The sequence below is a fragment of the Strongylocentrotus purpuratus genome, unplaced genomic scaffold, assembly GCF_000002235.5.
Source record: "Strongylocentrotus purpuratus isolate Spur 01 unplaced genomic scaffold, Spur_5.0 spur5_scaffold_12, whole genome shotgun sequence".
NCBI classification, from domain to species: Eukaryota; Metazoa; Echinodermata; class Echinoidea; order Camarodonta; family Strongylocentrotidae; genus Strongylocentrotus; species Strongylocentrotus purpuratus.
Window position 1 is genome coordinate 14,771,154 of NW_022145597.1, and position 17,131 is coordinate 14,788,284.

Here is a 17,131-nt window from a genome sequence, read left to right on the forward strand (position 1 = left end):
TAGGAGAAGAGGGTCGCTATTCATAATACGAAAAGAGGTTCGCTATTCATAATAGAAGAGGGTCGCTATTCATAATAGGAGAAGAGGGTCGCTATTCATAATAGGAGAAGAGGGTCGCTATTCATAATAGGAGAAGAGGGTCGCTATTAATAATAGGAAATGAGGGTCGCTATTCATAATAGGAGAAGAGGGTCGCTATTCATAATAGGAGAAGAGGGTCGCTATTCATAATAGGAGAAGAGGGTCGCTATTCATAATAGGAGAAGAGGGTCGCTATTCATAATAGGAGAAGAGGGTCGCTATTCATAAAAGGAGAAGAGGGTCGCTATTCATAATACGAAATGAGGTTCGCTATTCATAATAGAAGAAGAGGGTCGCTATTCATAATAGGAGAAGAGGGTCGCTATTCATAATAGGAGAAGAGGGTCGCTATTCATAATAGGAGTAAGGGGTAGAAAGATATATAGCGGAAAGAACGTACATATTGGGCTTAGGGATTCCTAGAGTACATAATGTCAGCATTCAACATTGCAAAGTCTCGCTTGGTCGCTACCCCCCCTCGCCCAATAACACAAAACTATGTATGATATGACACTCGGCCCACGCTCCCGGCCGTGATTTATCCATGGTTGTTGCAATAATTTTTGTTCTTTACTATTTCTACTAACATTATTGTGTGCTATCACAATCATGATTGTTTAATTTTCCCTTTAAGGCAGGCGCGTAGCCAGAGTCGAGAATGGAACAACGAATCGTCTTCTTTCTCTAATAATTTCATTAAACTATGAAATGTCAAAGCTTCCGCGCTTCGCGCGGGAGGGGGTGGGGAAACTCAAATCAGACAAAGAAAAAGGCTCGAGAATGGTACAACGAATCGCGGGTGGGGGTGGGAACTGAATTCAGACAAGGATTAAGAGTCGAGAATGGAACAACGAATCATCTTCTTTCTCTAATAATTGCATTAAACAATGAAAGGTCAAAGCTTACGCGCTTTGCGCAAGAGGGGGGAATAGAATTCAGACAATTATTAAGAGTCGAGAACGGTACAACAAATCGTAATTTTTCTCTAATAATTAATGAAAGGTAAAAGCGAGGGGGAAAACTGAATTCAGACAAGGATTAAGAGTCGAGAATGGTACAATAAATCGTCTTCTTTTTCTAATAATTAATGAAAGTTCAAAGCTTTCGCGCGTAATGGGTGGGGGAGGGGAGGGGGGGGGGGGACAGCAAGGTGCCCGAATATGAATTTTTGATATCTTTTCTCGTTTATCTTGGTGATAAATAACACTTTCACAAAAAACATATAATGCTCAAATTTTTGCTCGCTCGTTTCGCTCACAAGCAGAATTGTGAACTAGAAAATTACCTTTTCGGGCAAGAGGCTTTAGCCCCCCCCCCCCCGATGAAAATGTCACAAAAATGTATATCTTAAAAACGGGGAATGTTGATATCGGACAAGAGACGTGAAGTGAGCTTGCACCCCTTTCCAAAATTGTTCCTGCTTCTAGGTACCCGTATCGTGCTTCTAAGGGCGCGTTCATGCTTGATTTTGAAGGCAGAAAGAGCGATTTGTAACGCTCATCGTAAACGCTCATCGTAATCGCAGTTCCACGGTGCACTGTTCATGCTCACTTCTCCAGGCAATTCTCCTTGGGTGGCCTTCAGCTGGATTCGCAAACCTGTGTGCGCATGCTACGTAGACCCACTAGAGGTCAGTGCGTTGACCCCATTTAAACGCGTTTACAAATTGTAAACGCATCTTTTTGTGAGTTTACGATCGGCGATCGTGATCGCCGTTTTTCGGTGATTCTACAAAAGTGAGCATGAACGCAATCGTGTTTTAAACTAAACGCGTAACAGATGCCTGATTCTGGCCGTCAAAATCAAGCATGAACGCGCCCAAATATGACCTTGTCAGTATTGGTATGTTGAGTTGAAAAAACGGTCTGCGCATTTTTCAAATTTCCGTCCCCCCCCCCCCCCAATTGGAAAATTCTGGATCCGCGCCGGGGCGTACTGATGAGGGGGGGGGGGGGCTCGGGGGATCGGTAGATACTGGGCTTAGGTCCAATTGTCAGGTCCAATTCAGCTCAGTAATTTGTAGGTCCATAAGTCCTAATAAAAATTACTTTCTACAAAAACATTATTGTCGTATAAACAATTACTAGTTTCTTAAATAGCAAGCTAAAATGGATAATGGGCCTGCTTGGCGTACTTAATATCTCAGTGGCGTAGCCTGGATAAGATCAGTCGGGGGCAGGGTGGTGGGGCAAGATTTCCAACAAGGAGGAAAATTTACGATAGGATTACATGTGTGTTATGTTTTACTTTTTTTTCGTCACCACATGAGCGGGGGTTGGCTCTATATAATTATCAAAGATAACAGATAAAATATAATTACTTTAAAAAGAGACAACTATTCAGGGCTATATATCGCCCCCCCCTACAGGACCAGGAACGTAGCCGAGGGGGGGGGGGGGGCGTATTATGAATAGCGAACCTCATTTCGTATCATGAATAGCGACCGTCTACTCCTATTATGAATAGCGACCCTCATTTCTTTTTTATGAATAGCGACCCTAATTTCGTGTTATGAATAGCGACCCTCATTTCGTATTATGAATAGCAACCCTCTACTCCTATTATGAATAGCGACCCTCATTTCTTATTATGAATAGCGACCCTCAGTTCGTATTATGAATAGCAACCATCTACTCCTATTATGAATAGCGACCCTCATTTCTTATTATGAATAGCGACCCTCATTTCGTATTATGAATAGCAACCCTCATTTCATATTATGAATAGCGACCCTTATTTCTTATTATGAATAGCGACCCCCTACTCCTATTATGAATAGCGACCCTCTTCTTCTATTATGAATAGCGACCCTCTTCTCCTATTATGAATAGCGACCCTCATTTCTTATTATGAATAGCGACCCTCTACTCCTATTATGAATAGCGACCCTCTACTTCTATTATGAATAGCGACCCTCTTCTCCTTTTATGAATAGCGACCCTCTTCTCATATTATGAATAGCGACCCTCATTTCTTATTATGAATAGCGACCCTCTACTCCTATTATGAATAGCGACCCTCTTCTTCTATTATGAATAGCGACACTCTTCTCCTATTATGAATAGCGACCCTCATTTCTTATTATGAATAGCGACCCTCTACTCCTATTATGAATAGCGACCCTCTTCTTCTATTATGAATAGCGACCCTCTTCTTCTATTATGAATAGCGACCCTCATTTCTTATTATGAATAGCGACCCTCTACTCCTATTATGAATAGCGACCCTCTTCTTCTATTATGAATAGCGACCCTCTTCTTCTATTATGAATAGCGACCCTCATTTCTTATTATGAATAGCGACCCTCATTTCCTATTATGAATAGCGACCCTCTTCTTCTATTATGAATAGCGACCCTCTCCTCCTTTTATGAATAGCGACCCTCATTTCTTATTATGAATAATGACCCTTATGAATAATAACCCTTATGAATAACGACCCTCATTTTGCATTATGAATAGCGACCCTCATTTCGTATTATGAATAGCGACCCTCATTTCGTATTATGAATAGCGACCCTCTTTCTGTGTTATGAATACCGACCCTTTTGTAATATTATGAATAGGGACCCTTATGAATAACGACCCCGATTTCCTATTATGAATAGCGACCCTCTTCTAATATTATGAATACCGACCCTCTTCTTTGATTATGAATAGCGGTCCTTATGAATAATGACCCTTTTCTCCAATTATGAAAAGCAGACCTTATGAATAGCGGTCCTTATGAATAATGGACCTTATGAATAGCGGACCTTATGAATAGCGGTCCTTATGAATAGCGACATTGACCCTCCTTGGGGCTGTCATGCTGGCCATATTGGCCAAATAAAAAATGGCCGCCATCCGAGTTAAAGGTTAAGCGTAGTTTCAAAAGGAAAAGGACCAGTATGATAAAAGTTGATGATTTAATGGGGTTTCCGGGGTCGGATAATCTGATTATGATGTTCTTTTATCAATTTTATTTCACCATCCTGTCCTAAGGCTACAATGAAGTCCATTTCCTGGTTGAAGAAGATGAGGGAAGATGCGCCAAATTCACACTTGAGTGGGTTTAAATCTTGGCCTGCGCCCATATGTTTCATCAATATGCAAACTTTCCTCTGTGAAATGCATAATAAATTCGTTTTCGAGGATTGGCAAGGAAAATAGATAAACAGTAGAAACAGACCATGAATAAAGAAATAAACAGCTTGTTCGATTTGTTTTGATGCATTATATTCAAGGACCCGGACAGCTTTATCTTTATTATCCATATAAATAACGTCTATAATCACTGTCAGAAGGGAGATAATATCAATACGAAATGCATTAGGCAACGTCTAGACATAAAGGTCGAATCACAACTTTAGTTTTCTCATTCTTCTTTACATTTCGAAGTGTTGCATGGGATCTTAATTCTGTTTTTTCTACATACATCAATGCCCCCATTTAAGCATACTTTGAATCTGGTCACGCTTCGAAAAGTTCGTGGCTTAGCATTTTGCTTCTGTTGATGATCAAATAGAGAAAGCACTTTTTATAGATCAGGGAGAGTGTGAAGAAAGCACGAAGTAGGAGCAGTGCAATTTAAAATATCAAGGGATGGATTAGAGTTTATTTCTAAAATGAAATGAAAGGGCTATTTTATTTTCATGAGTCCTTTCACTTCATTGAAGAAATAACCTCTCTTCATATCTTAGAGACACTTTCTCTTGAAAGTCAAATAAACTCGAGAGCATCCTGGGGCTCCGCCCTGGAACCCCCGGTAGGGGCTCTTCCAGGCCCCTAAAGCTGTGCCATATTGTACGGATCCATTAGAAAGCAAAATAAGCCCAATAAAAAATGTGTGTGTATATATATATATATATATATATATATATATATATATATATATAGTTCTCCTATCCAAACTTCATCCGTGAAATGCATACTAAATTCGTTTTCGAGGGTTGTCAATGAAAATAGATAAACAGTAGAAACAGACCATGAATAAAGAAATAAACAGCTTGTTAGATTTGTTTTGAGGCATTATCTTTAAAAAACCGGACAGCTTTATCTTTATTATCCTTAAAAATAACTTCTATAATCACTCTGAGATGGAATAAAATACCAAAACGAATTGCATTATGCAACGTCTAGACATAAAGGTTGAATCTCAACTTTATTTTTCTTATTCTTCTTTTGAATTTCAAAGCGTTGCATGGGATCTTAATCCTGTTTTTTTTCTACATACATTAATGCCCCCATTTAAGCATACCTTGAATCTGGTCACGCTTCGAAAAGTTCGTGGCCTAGCATTTTGCTTCTGTTGATGATCAAATAAAGAAAGCACCCTTTATAGATCAGAGAGAGTGTGAAAAAAGCACACAGTAGGAGCAGTGCAGTTTAAATATCAAACGATGGATTAGAGTTTATTTCTAAAATGAAATGAAACTGAAAGGGCTGTTTTATTTTCAAGAGTCCTTTCACTTCATTTAAGAAATAACCTCTCCTCATATCTTAGAGACACTTTCTCTTGAAAGTCAAATAAACTCGAGAGCATCCTGGGGCTCCGCCCTGGAACCCCCGGTAGGGGCTCTTCCAGGCCCCTAAAGCTGTGCCATATTGTACGGATCCATTAGAAAGCAAAATAAGCCCAATAAATAATTTGTATATATATATATATATATATATATATATATATATATATATGTATACATGTATATATATATATATATATATATATATATATATATATAAATAGTTCTCCTATGCAAACTTCCTCTGTGAAATGCATAATAAATTCGTTTTCGAGAGTTGGCAATGAAAATAGATAAACAGTAGAAACAGACCATGAATAAAGAAATAAACAGCTTGTTCGATTTGTTTTGAAGTATTATCTTTAAAAACCCGGACAGCTTTATCTTTATTGTCCTTGAAAATAACTTCTTTAATCACTCTCAGATGGAAGATAATACCAAAACGAATTGCATTATGCAACATCTAGACATAAAGGTGAAATCTCAACTTTATTTTTCTTATTCTTCTTTTAAATTTCAAAGCGTTGCATGGGATCTTAATCCTGTTTTTTTCTACATACATTAATGCCCCCATTTAAGCATACTTTGAATCTGGTCACGCTTCGAAAAGTTCGTGGCTTAGCATTTTGCTTCTGTTGATGATCAAATAGAGAAAGCACTCTTTATAGATCAGGGAGAGTGTTTCATCAATATGCAAACTTTCCTCTGTGAAATGCATAATAAATTCGTTTTCGAGGATTGGCAATGAAAATAGATAAACAGTAGAAACAGACCATGAATAAAGAAATAAACAGCTTGTTCGATTTGTTTTGAAGTATTATCTTTAAAAACCCGGACAGCTTTATCTTTATTGTCCTTGAAAATAACTTCTTTAATCACTCTCAGATGGAAGATAATACCAAAACGAATTGCATTATGCAACATCTAGACATAAAGGTGAAATCTCAACTTTATTTTTCTTATTCTTCTTTTAAATTTCGAAGCGTTGCATGGGATCTTAATCCTGTTTTTTTTTTACATACATCAATGCCCCCATTTAAGCAAACTTTGAATCTGAACACGCTTCGATAAGTTCGTGGCCAAGCATTTTGCTTCTGTTGATGATCAAATAGAGAAAGCACCCTTTATAGACCAGGGAGAGTGTGAACAAAGCACGAAGTAGGAGCAGTGCAATTTAAATATCAAGGGATGGATTAGAGTTTATTTCTAAAATGAAATGAAAGGGCTATTTTATTTTCAAGAGTCCTTTCACTTTATTGAAGAAATAACCTCTCTTTACATCTTAGAGACACTTGCTCTTTAAAGTCAAATTAACTTGAGAGCATCCTGGGGCTCCACCCCGGAACCCCTGGTGGGGGCTCTCCCAGGCCCCTAAAGCTGTGCCATATTGTACGGATCCATTAGAAAGCATAGTTCTCCTATGCAAACTTCCTCTGTGAAATGCATAATAAATTCGTTTTCGATGGTTGGCAATGAAAATAGATAAACAGTAGAAACGAACCATGAATAAAGAAATAAACAGCTTGTTCGATATGTTTTGAAGCAATATCTTTCAAAACCCAGACAGCTTTATCTTTATTATCCTTAAAAAAAATAACGTCTATAATCAGTCTAAGAAGGAATAAAATACCAATACGAATTGCATTATGCAACGTCTAGACATAAAGGTCGAGTCCCTGGGGACTTGGAACACGATAATGCCGATAATGCTTTACCGATGACCAGATTTCAAGTAAAGTTTACTATAAAGAACCAATTCCGACATTCAGAAATGATTTTCGGTGACTGATGTGTCAGATGTGATCATTCACAAAGGAAAGGCCAGCACAAAAAAAAAATTACAGTTCCTCTCTCTCAGCTCTCTTTATGTTCATGTGACCTTTGTAAAAGTTCGTTCCCGATTTTGGCGCATGCGGAGTGTGCAATTACGAACTCGCTTATGGATAAAAGAACATCATAATCGGATTATCCGACCCCGGACACCCAATGAATTCATCAACTTTTATCATACTAGCCCATTTCCTTTCATAACTATACTTGACCTGTAACTCAGATGGCGACCATTTTGGATTTGACCAATATGACCAGTAAGGCAGCCCCAAGGAGACCTCAAATCAATGAAAGAACATCAAAATCAGATTCTCTGACCCCCAAAACCCTACAAATATATAAACTATAATCATACAAGCGCTTTTCCTTTTGGAACTTTGCTTGACCTTTAACTCAGATGGCGGCCATTTTGGACTTGCCCAATATGGCAGTCCCAGAGAGCGCCCTTCTTGGCGTCCGGCAGAAATCGCAATAGTATGGTATAATCTACCTCTGGGGCAAATTTGGTGCTTTTAGAAGAATCTGCACCAAAATATCCCTAACAGCCCCCACTAATACAAGTATAATTATACTTAATGAATGAAACGACTGGATAACCCATATTCAGCTTTGCCAGCTCGCTAGGGACCACACTACAGGTCTTCCCGGCGCGGGTCCATGGGGGATGGGGGGGGGGGGGGGCGGGGCGGGGCGAGAGGGTCTTGACCCCAAACCGCCAACAAAAAATGAAGAGAGAGAGAGAGATAGAGAGAGAGAGTCAGAGAGAGAGAGAAGGTAAAGCGGAGAGTAAGGGAAAGGAAGAAGAGGAAGAAGAAAAGAAAAGGGGGAAAAGAAGGAGATCGGGGGCGAAAGGCCTTCGCCACCCCTCCCCCCTCCCCTCAGCAAAAGAGAGATAGAGAGAGAGAGAGAGAGAGAAAGAAGGAAGGAAAAATAAGGGAAAGGGAAAGAAGAGACAAAAGGAAAGGAAGAAGAAAAGAAAAGGGGAAAGAAGGAGATCGGGGGCCGCCGAAAGGGCTTTGCCTCCCAGGCTGTTGCACCCCCCCCCCAAGCAAAAGAAAGAGAGAAGGAAGAGAAGGGGGAAAAAAGGGAAAAGAGGAGATAAAGAGAAAGAAAGAAAAGAAGGGGGATATCAGTTGCAGTTTTCCCGCCAACAAGTTAGGGATCGGGGGTGGGGGCAAATGGCCCTTGTCCCCCCCCCCTTCTACAGCAAACTTAAAAGAGAGAGAAAGGAAGAGAAGGGAAAGGGAAAGAAAAAAAAAGGTACGGGAGATCAATTGTGATTTTTCCCACCAACGCGGTGTGGATCGGGGGTGAAAGGCCTTCGCCTGCCCTTCCCTGGCAAACAAAAAGAGAGAGAGAGAGAGAAGGAAGGAAACGAAGGGAAAGGGAAAGAAGAGAGAAGAGGAAAGGAAGAAGAAAAAAAGGGGGGGGGGGGAAAGAAGGAGATCGGGGGGCCGGAAGAGCCTTGCCGCCCATGCTGTTGCCTCACCCCCCCCCCCCGCAAAACAAGAGAGAAGGAAAGAAAGGGTAAGAAACAAAAGAAGAAAAGAAACGAAAAGAAGGGATATCAGTTGCAATTTTTCTGCAAACAAGATGTGGATCGCGGAGAAAGGCCTTTGCCTCTGCCCCCTCCCCGACCACCCCACCCCCTCCCCGCCAAAAAAAAAGAGAGAAAGAAGGGAAAGAGAAAGAGGAGAGCTCAAATGGAACACAAAAGAGGAAGAAGAAAAGAAAAGGGTGAAAAGAAGCAGAGATCAGTTGCGATTAATTCCACCAAAATCGCGTGGATCAGGGGGAGGGGGCGAAGGGCCCCTGCCACCCTCAGCAAACTTAAATGAGAGAGAGAGAGAGAGAGAGAGAGAGCGAGAGAGAAGTAAGGAAAGTGAAAGGGAAAGAGAAGAGAAAGGGATAGAAAACAAAGAGGAAGAAAAGGAAAGGAATTAGGGAAGATCAGTTGCGATTTTCATTGGTTCTTCTATCATCATTTTACAATTACCATTGTACAAATGTATTGATATATTCATTTATTTATTCCTGTTTGATAACAAAAAATATGAATATAAACTCATAAACTCATAACAGCAACAAAATTATATGTAGGAGGAAACTATCTTGCTGGGAGCAAGAAGCGCAAAAATGGTCATGCATTTGCATGTACATGTAAGTGTATCATTAATATAATTCATATTGTTTAATTACATCTTGTGAAATAGTATGCATTCAAGCTTTGGGAATTTTTTGTTGGTGCATTTGTATGAAAGAAAGCGTTTGGAGCTTATAATGCACATGTTGCAATTTCAGGTGCAACTTAGTGTTCAAATATGGAACACGCACGGCCAGGCACTAGTGTAGGAAATCTTCAAATGTTAATCAGGTATATGACTAAATTACTTGTCTGTTGCCTCACGAAAAAGTTTATATTTAGTCAGGCCTGAATTGAGTCGCAAAACAATTATTATGTTAAAAGGAAAAAAACATATTTGATGACATTCGAAATTCCCCATTAACCAATACGATTGGAGAGCGAGTACTCGTTTTTGTTTTTCTTCAAAACTTACTTAACTATAGATAGCTGGCCCGGATACTTGAGTCTCTCACAAAACGCAAGTATAGGTCTGATGTGTCGTCAGTGGCGTCGCTAGTCCTTTTTCAGTGGGGGGGGGGGGGGGTATAGAGGCCAACGATTCCCGACAAAACAAGCCACCAATTAATTACCGACAAAATTAAATGTTTCAATATCTACAAATTTAACCCTATAAACCCGGGGCCAAAGGCTAAATTGTTATGCGCAAAGGGGTCATTTTCGTCGACGACATAAATATACAAATTATTTCGTCAACTTCATAGCTATATATTTTAATGCAGGCGCGTAGCTAGGATCTTATTTTAGGGAGGAGCGGTATTGAGCAAGCGAATCACTTAAAGAGCGCGCAAAGCGCTCCCTAGGTGGGGGAGGGGATGGGTGAAAGGCATCCCGCGCGAAGCGCAGTAGCTTAGACGTTCCATTAAATTATTATGAAAAGAAGACGATTTGTTGTACCGTTCTCGACTCTTAATCCTTGTCTGAATTCAGTTTCCCCATCCCACACGAAGCGCGGAGGCTTAGAAGTTTCATTAAATTATTTTAGAAAGAAGACGATTTGTTGTATACCGTTCTCTACTCTTAACCCTAATTGTCTGAATTCAGTTTCTCCCCCTCTCGCGCGGAGCGCGGGAGCTTCGACGTTTCATTAAATTATTAGAAAAAGAAGACGATTCATTGAACCGACTCTAAATCTTTGTCTGAATTTTCAAAAATGTTTCTTTGTCCGATAAAAAGTCACAGTTCTAAGGGGAAAAAATTGCTGGCCGACCGACATAAAAAAATACCACCGACTTCAACCCCACACCCCCCCCCCCCTTTTAGCGACGCCCCTGAATGTAGAGTGGCCTGAGCAGGTAGGCACAGGGCGTGGTTCTAAACTTACAGAGACACTTCGATGAAGACACCCTTATTTCATGATTGCGTGTGTTGAACTGCCATGGGCTTTACAACTTTAAACCTCCAGGGTTTATTTTTGCATATATAGGGATTTACATGATCATCTATATAATAAAAGGAAATAATGAATATTCAAATATCATAGGTAGCAAATAAAGGATGACTAACAGAGGAATGAAAACAAACAGATAGGAGAGGATGATCAAGCATAATGATGTGCACCAATCTATAAATGTGAATTAATAAGTAGCCTGTTCACACTACAGCTCTACAATAACAAAGCATTTGTAGCCTTACTTTTAAGCAGTTGAAGCAATTAATAAAAGTAGGCCTACTTGAAGAAATCGTTGAATTATAAGATATTCAGTTTATTTTATTAAGTATGACAAAACACACATTTAACACCTTTGGAAAAAATAATACCCCAGGAACGTGAAAAACAAAACTTTTATTGTCACACATGCCTATAATCGGACATATTTAAAAACTGAAATGTGGCACCACCCAAAAATCTAATTCTGAGATCCTTCTTTGTCTATAATTTGCACCTGAAAATAAATTCTTTGTTCCTCGTCTATGTCATCGCGGCGAAAAATTTCAGACTTTTCTTCTTTTAATACATCCTCAGACAAATGTGCCAAAGAAGTTTTGTCTTCTTGTGTTCCTGGAAACAAAGTTTGGGCAATAGTTTTCAAGTTCAGTTTATCTTTACGAGATTTATATATGTGTAATATTAAGCTTTGGTTGAGCTTCTTTGGGTCATTGTACTTATCAGAGAAGTTTTGATCCGTTTCAAGACAGAGAATGTTCTCTCGCAAGTTGCCGTTGTAACCGGGATTGTAAGGTAAATGAGAAGAAGGATGTGCACCTCTGAGAATGATCTCTTATAGATTGGACTGTTGTTGAAAATCTCACAGATTGCTTTAATGTATATTTGATAGGTTTACTCTCATCGTCACACACGTCTTGGAGGCTTGTTAGCTGCCGAGTTAATGCTACAAAGTCAATATCTCCGGCATACACTTCCCTCAACTCATCAGCACGAACAAAATATTGGGGAGGGGGCTCATGATAACCGAGCCGGGCCGAATTTTTTTTTTTTTTTTTTTTTGGGGGGGGGGAGGAGGGGGGGGGTGGCTCAATGATATCCGGGCCCCTCAAAAATATCGGGGGGCTTCGTGATGTTATCCGAGCCCTACACAAATATCGGGGGCTCTGTGATTTTATCCGAGCCCCACCAAAAACACTTGAGGGGGGGCTTATGATATCTGAGCCCCACCAACATATGGGGGGGGGGGGGGGCTCAATGATATCAGAGTCCCTCCAAAATATTTGGGGGGTTAAATGATATCCGAGATCCACCAAATATATTTTTTGGGTCAATGATATGCGAGATCCGCTGTCTGAGCCCCTCTCTCTCATCCCTAAATAAATATTTATAATATGTTTATATTTGAATGGTACGTCTGTAGATTATAGGTATACATGAGTTTCATGCCTAGAATATAATCATTGGGGAGGAGGGCGGCTCAATGATATCTGAGCCCCACTTAAAATATTGGGGGCTCAATTAATGATATCTATAAGCCCCGCCAATAATATTGGGGGGGGGGGGGGGGGGGACTCAATGATCTCTGAGACCCCCCCCCCCCATATATATATATTTTTTTTTTGGAAGGGGGGGGGGGGGTGGCTGTGCCCCCCAATCCCCCTCCCCCCGGTTTCTAAGCCTAATTACAGTTCAATGAAGTCTACTATTTGAAACTTAAAGGGATTGGGTAACTTTGTCTTAGGTTCTGAAACAAAAAAATCCTGGAATGATAGTTAGGGCTAGTTCTGATCGGAAAACGACCCAAATATCGGAGTATGGCTAGCTGCCCCAGGGCCTTGTCCTATATACGGATCAGAGAAAAAATACTTTAAACATTTCGGGGGTTACTTTTATGACTTTTGGGGGCTCTTTTTGGCATTTCGGGGGCTAATTCACCCCGAGCCCCCGTGTATTTTTCCTCCTGGTACGGATAAGTGAGTGCCCTGATGGGTCTTCTTCTAACCCATGTTTTTAGCCCTTTTTTCTTTACTTTTTCCTTTCCTTTCTTTTTTCTTTCCTTTCCTTTCTTATTTTTTCAAAGAGGGGGGGGGGGGGCGGGTCCATTGCCCCCCGTATATCCGCGCCTGAGTGACACCCACACAAACTAACCTTATTTATTACCGAACAAAAAAAGGAAGAAAGAGCCCCTCGACACCATAGGTGTAAGTATTCTGCCAGTTCCTACCCCCCCCCCTCCCCACCCCACCAATATAAACTTTTAAAGTGATTTTTTTTCCCTTCTAATTTGATACCAGTGATATACAGATCTTGCTGAAATGGCCTAATTTTCCGGGATTTTTCCTCGCTTTTTAGTAAATTATACTTTTTATGCGTTTGTTGGAGAATGACATATATCACAATTTACAGTCAGGCAAGAAATGTGCGTTTTTACTATTTAGAGGCCGACATGTCAGGTCCCGCGGAACGGCGAGCTTGGGGGCTCAAGCCCCCCCCCCCCCCCCCCTCCCACCCCACACTTTTGAAAAAGTATATTAAAGAGAATTAAATAGAAAGAAATAGAAAAGAAAGTATGCTCATGTAACCGTAATTAAATGCCCATACCCCTGAGCTAATTCCGGGGGCTCTGCCCCCTGGACCCTATCTTGGGCCCTAAGGATGGCCCCTGGGTGCTAATCTGATCTTAATTGTAATGCCTAAAACCCCTGCGCTTTCGGGGGCTCCCCCCTTGGAGCATACGCCCGCTCAGGCAGGATATAGGAATAAATGTTAAAACGGCGCGCTCAGAATGAGTTCGTGCAATACTATAGCGTTAGAAATCATTCACTATAACAATTCTTGATATCGAGAATTCGATTTCTTGATATCAAGAATTCAATTTCAAACGATCACCAGATAATGTTGAAAAATACAAGAAATATAGAAATAAATTAACATCAATTATACGATGTTCACGTCGTTTATTTTACTCTAAGAGGTTTGAAAGTGCAAATGGCAATATTTCATCTACCTGGAAAATTGTAAAGGATATTTTATGCAAGCAAGGAAAACATGAAGTTCCAGGAAAAATTGTTCATGGTAATAAAGAAATAACAAATGCAGAAGATATTGCAAATGCATATAACACTTATTTTGTCAATGTTGGCCTAAATCAAGCCAAGATGATAAATAAAGATGGAACCAACTTCACACAGTACCTCAATGAACCATCTAATACTTCTATTTTTCTAAAACCAACGGATTACATTGAAATTCTCAATGTAGTGAGATCGCTAAAAAACAGTCACTCTTCTGGGCATGATGAAATCAGTACATTTTTATTGAAAAAGATCATTGGTTCAATTCTAACGCCTCTTGTACACATTTGCAATCTCTCTTTGATGACCGGAGTGTTTCCTTCTTCTTTCAAACTGGCAAAGGTGATTCCTGTTCATAAAAAAGATGACGTGATGGTCGTTTCTAACTATAGACCAATCTCATTACTGCCTAGCTTTTCTAAAGTTTTGGAACGAATTGTTTATAACAGGCTCTACAGATAAATGTGAATCATTGAATCCTGATCAATTTGGATTTCGGCGGTCTCATTCTACAGATCTTGCGCTACTGAAATTTTATGATCGCGTTTCAAGTGCACTCGCTGCTCACGAGCATGTCATTGGTGTATTTATGGATCTGAGTAAAGCATTTGACACACTTGACCATTCAATTCTTCTTTCTAAGTTAGAGCATTATGGAATAAGGGGCATAGCTTTACAATGGCTTGCAAGTTACTTATCTATGAGAAGACAGTACACTTATCATAACTCTGTTAACTCTGACATTCTGTATCTTAAATGTGGTGTTCCGCAGGGATCCATCCTGGGCCCATTATTATTTCTTATTTATATCAATGATATTTGTAATGTATCTAAAACTTTAAATTATACCTTATTTGCAGATGATACGAGTGTTTTCTTGTCTCATCGTGAAATCAACACTCTAGAACAGAAACTAAATTCGGAACTACCAAAGTTGACTTTATGGTTTAGAAGTAATGTGCTCTCTCTCAATGTTCTTAAAACAAATTATATTCATTTTAGAGGTAGAAAATCTAATGACAACCTTGCTCTTAATATTAAACTAGATGATATTTCTTTAGAGAGAAAGACATGTACGAAATTCCTTGGTGTCTATATCAATGAAAAACTTGACTGGAGCGACCATGTAAAACACATTGTTACACCAATCTCCAGAAATATTGGCGTACTGTATAGAATAAAATGTTTTGTTTCTGATAGAATATTACTTATGCTATATAATAGTCTAATTTTACCACACATTTCTTATTGTAATATTTTGTGGGCAACATCCAAGTGTGTGACTAATAATATTCTTCTGTTACAAAAGAAAGCTGTACGCATATGTACCCGAGCTGGTTATCGTGACCATGCTACCCCACTATTTGTTAAACTGAAATGCTTAAAGATTGATGATATTAACTTCCTCCAAATTGCCATATTTATGTTCCGTTTTAATATCAAATTATTACCTACGTCATTATCTTCAATGTTCCAACCTAATAACATGGTTCATAAGGCAGTCATCGAATTTACATGTGGTCAATCCTCACACTACATTAGCCCAGAATTCAATCAGACACAGAGGTCCAGATGTATGGAATTCTTTACCTAATGATATTCGAAATATAAAATCAACAAACTCTTTTAAAAGAGCACTCAAATGTATTATCATTTCACAGATGTAAGATATTACTTACATTATAATCTATTTATCAGTTCTAATTAAATCTAACATAATTTTGTTACTAGGCCTAACGAATTTTTTTTTTCTTTCTTTTTTAAAACTTTGTAAATAGTGTAAATAGTTCACTACAAAACTTTAGGAATTTTATTTGTCATATATTATATATTTGAAAGGTGTTGTAACGATTCAAGCTCTATTTGCTTATGTTTCATCACCTTTGTGTGTTCATTCTTCAAACTGTATATAAGTTGCAACTTGTCTTTGATAAAACAATGTTATATTCTTTTTCACGTGAAGTTAATTCAAATGTATTGTAAAATTGAAAATGATTTGTCATCTTATATTAATTTTCATGTGATGTTAACTTCAATGAATTGTGAAATTGTGAACATGCATAAATAAATAAATAAATAAAATAAATAAATAAAATTTCCTGATATCAAGAAATGAGTTCTTGATACCATTGCTTTACAATGTAAAATTATTTCTTGATATCAAGAATTCGATTTCTTGATATCAAGAATTCAATTTCCTGATATCAAGAAATGATCTTGATACCATTGCTTTACAATGTAAAATTATTTCTTGATATCAAGAATTCGATTTCTTGATATCAAGCATTCAATTTCCTGATATCAAGAAATGAGTTCTTGATATCAAGAATTGAGTTCTTGATATCAAGAATTGAGTTCTTGATATCAAGAAATGAGTTCTTGATATCAAGAAATGAGTTCTTGATATCAACTTGAAATCGAATTCTTTATATAAAGAAACAATTTTACGTTGTAAAGCAATGGTAATTCTTGATATCAAGAATTCGATTTCTTGATATCAAGAATTCATTTTTTGATATCAAGAATAGAATTCTTGATATCAAGATACATGAATAAATGTTAAAACGGCTTGCCATACGTCCGACCGCTCATTTCACACACCCCTTAATAATGTTAGGAGCGCCATCAAAGAATCACGCTAAAAGCTGACGTCTTTAATTAATTAGAACTAATATAGCCTTACCAAAGGTATAGACAGTCCCGGTGGTTAAGTTGATGAGAACTCCGCCAAATATACTAGCCCATCCACGCCATCTCGACTCATGAGAAGACATCGCACTTCCAATTACACGGGTTTCTCCTCACAAGTCATGAAGATAAAGACAAGTTGGCTAAAAATGCTGCGAAAAGGGTTGAACAGTTACTGTTATTCACGCATTACAATCGTTCATCTATGAACCGGCTTAAAAAGATTAAACTTACTGTGCGTGCAGTTGAACAATAAGATTCATAAAAAAAAAACGTTGTTGAACAATAGAGGAATCGTTGAAGCACAAATGTTCACCTCATTGTATAATTTTCTTCACGTAAGAGAAAAAGCCCGGTTGTGTAATAAAATTAAAAAAAACTCCACTGGAAATAAACTCTCGAGCTTTCGTGGGTTATCCTGTTCA

At 38.8% G+C, this 17,131-nt stretch overlaps 1 protein-coding gene across 2 annotated transcripts in view; it reads right to left on the reverse strand.

Annotated features, from left to right (window-relative positions):
• The window catches only part of LOC593990, a 33,534-nt gene extending 16,617 nt beyond the window's left edge, over positions 1-16,917 (reverse strand). For both annotated transcript variants that reach the window (XM_030981896.1, XM_030981895.1), the window contains exon 1: positions 16,702-16,917. The gene's annotated coding sequence lies outside the window, so the exon portion shown is untranslated. The remainder of the gene's footprint in view (positions 1-16,701) is intronic.
• Between the last annotated feature and the right edge of the window lie 214 nt (positions 16,918-17,131).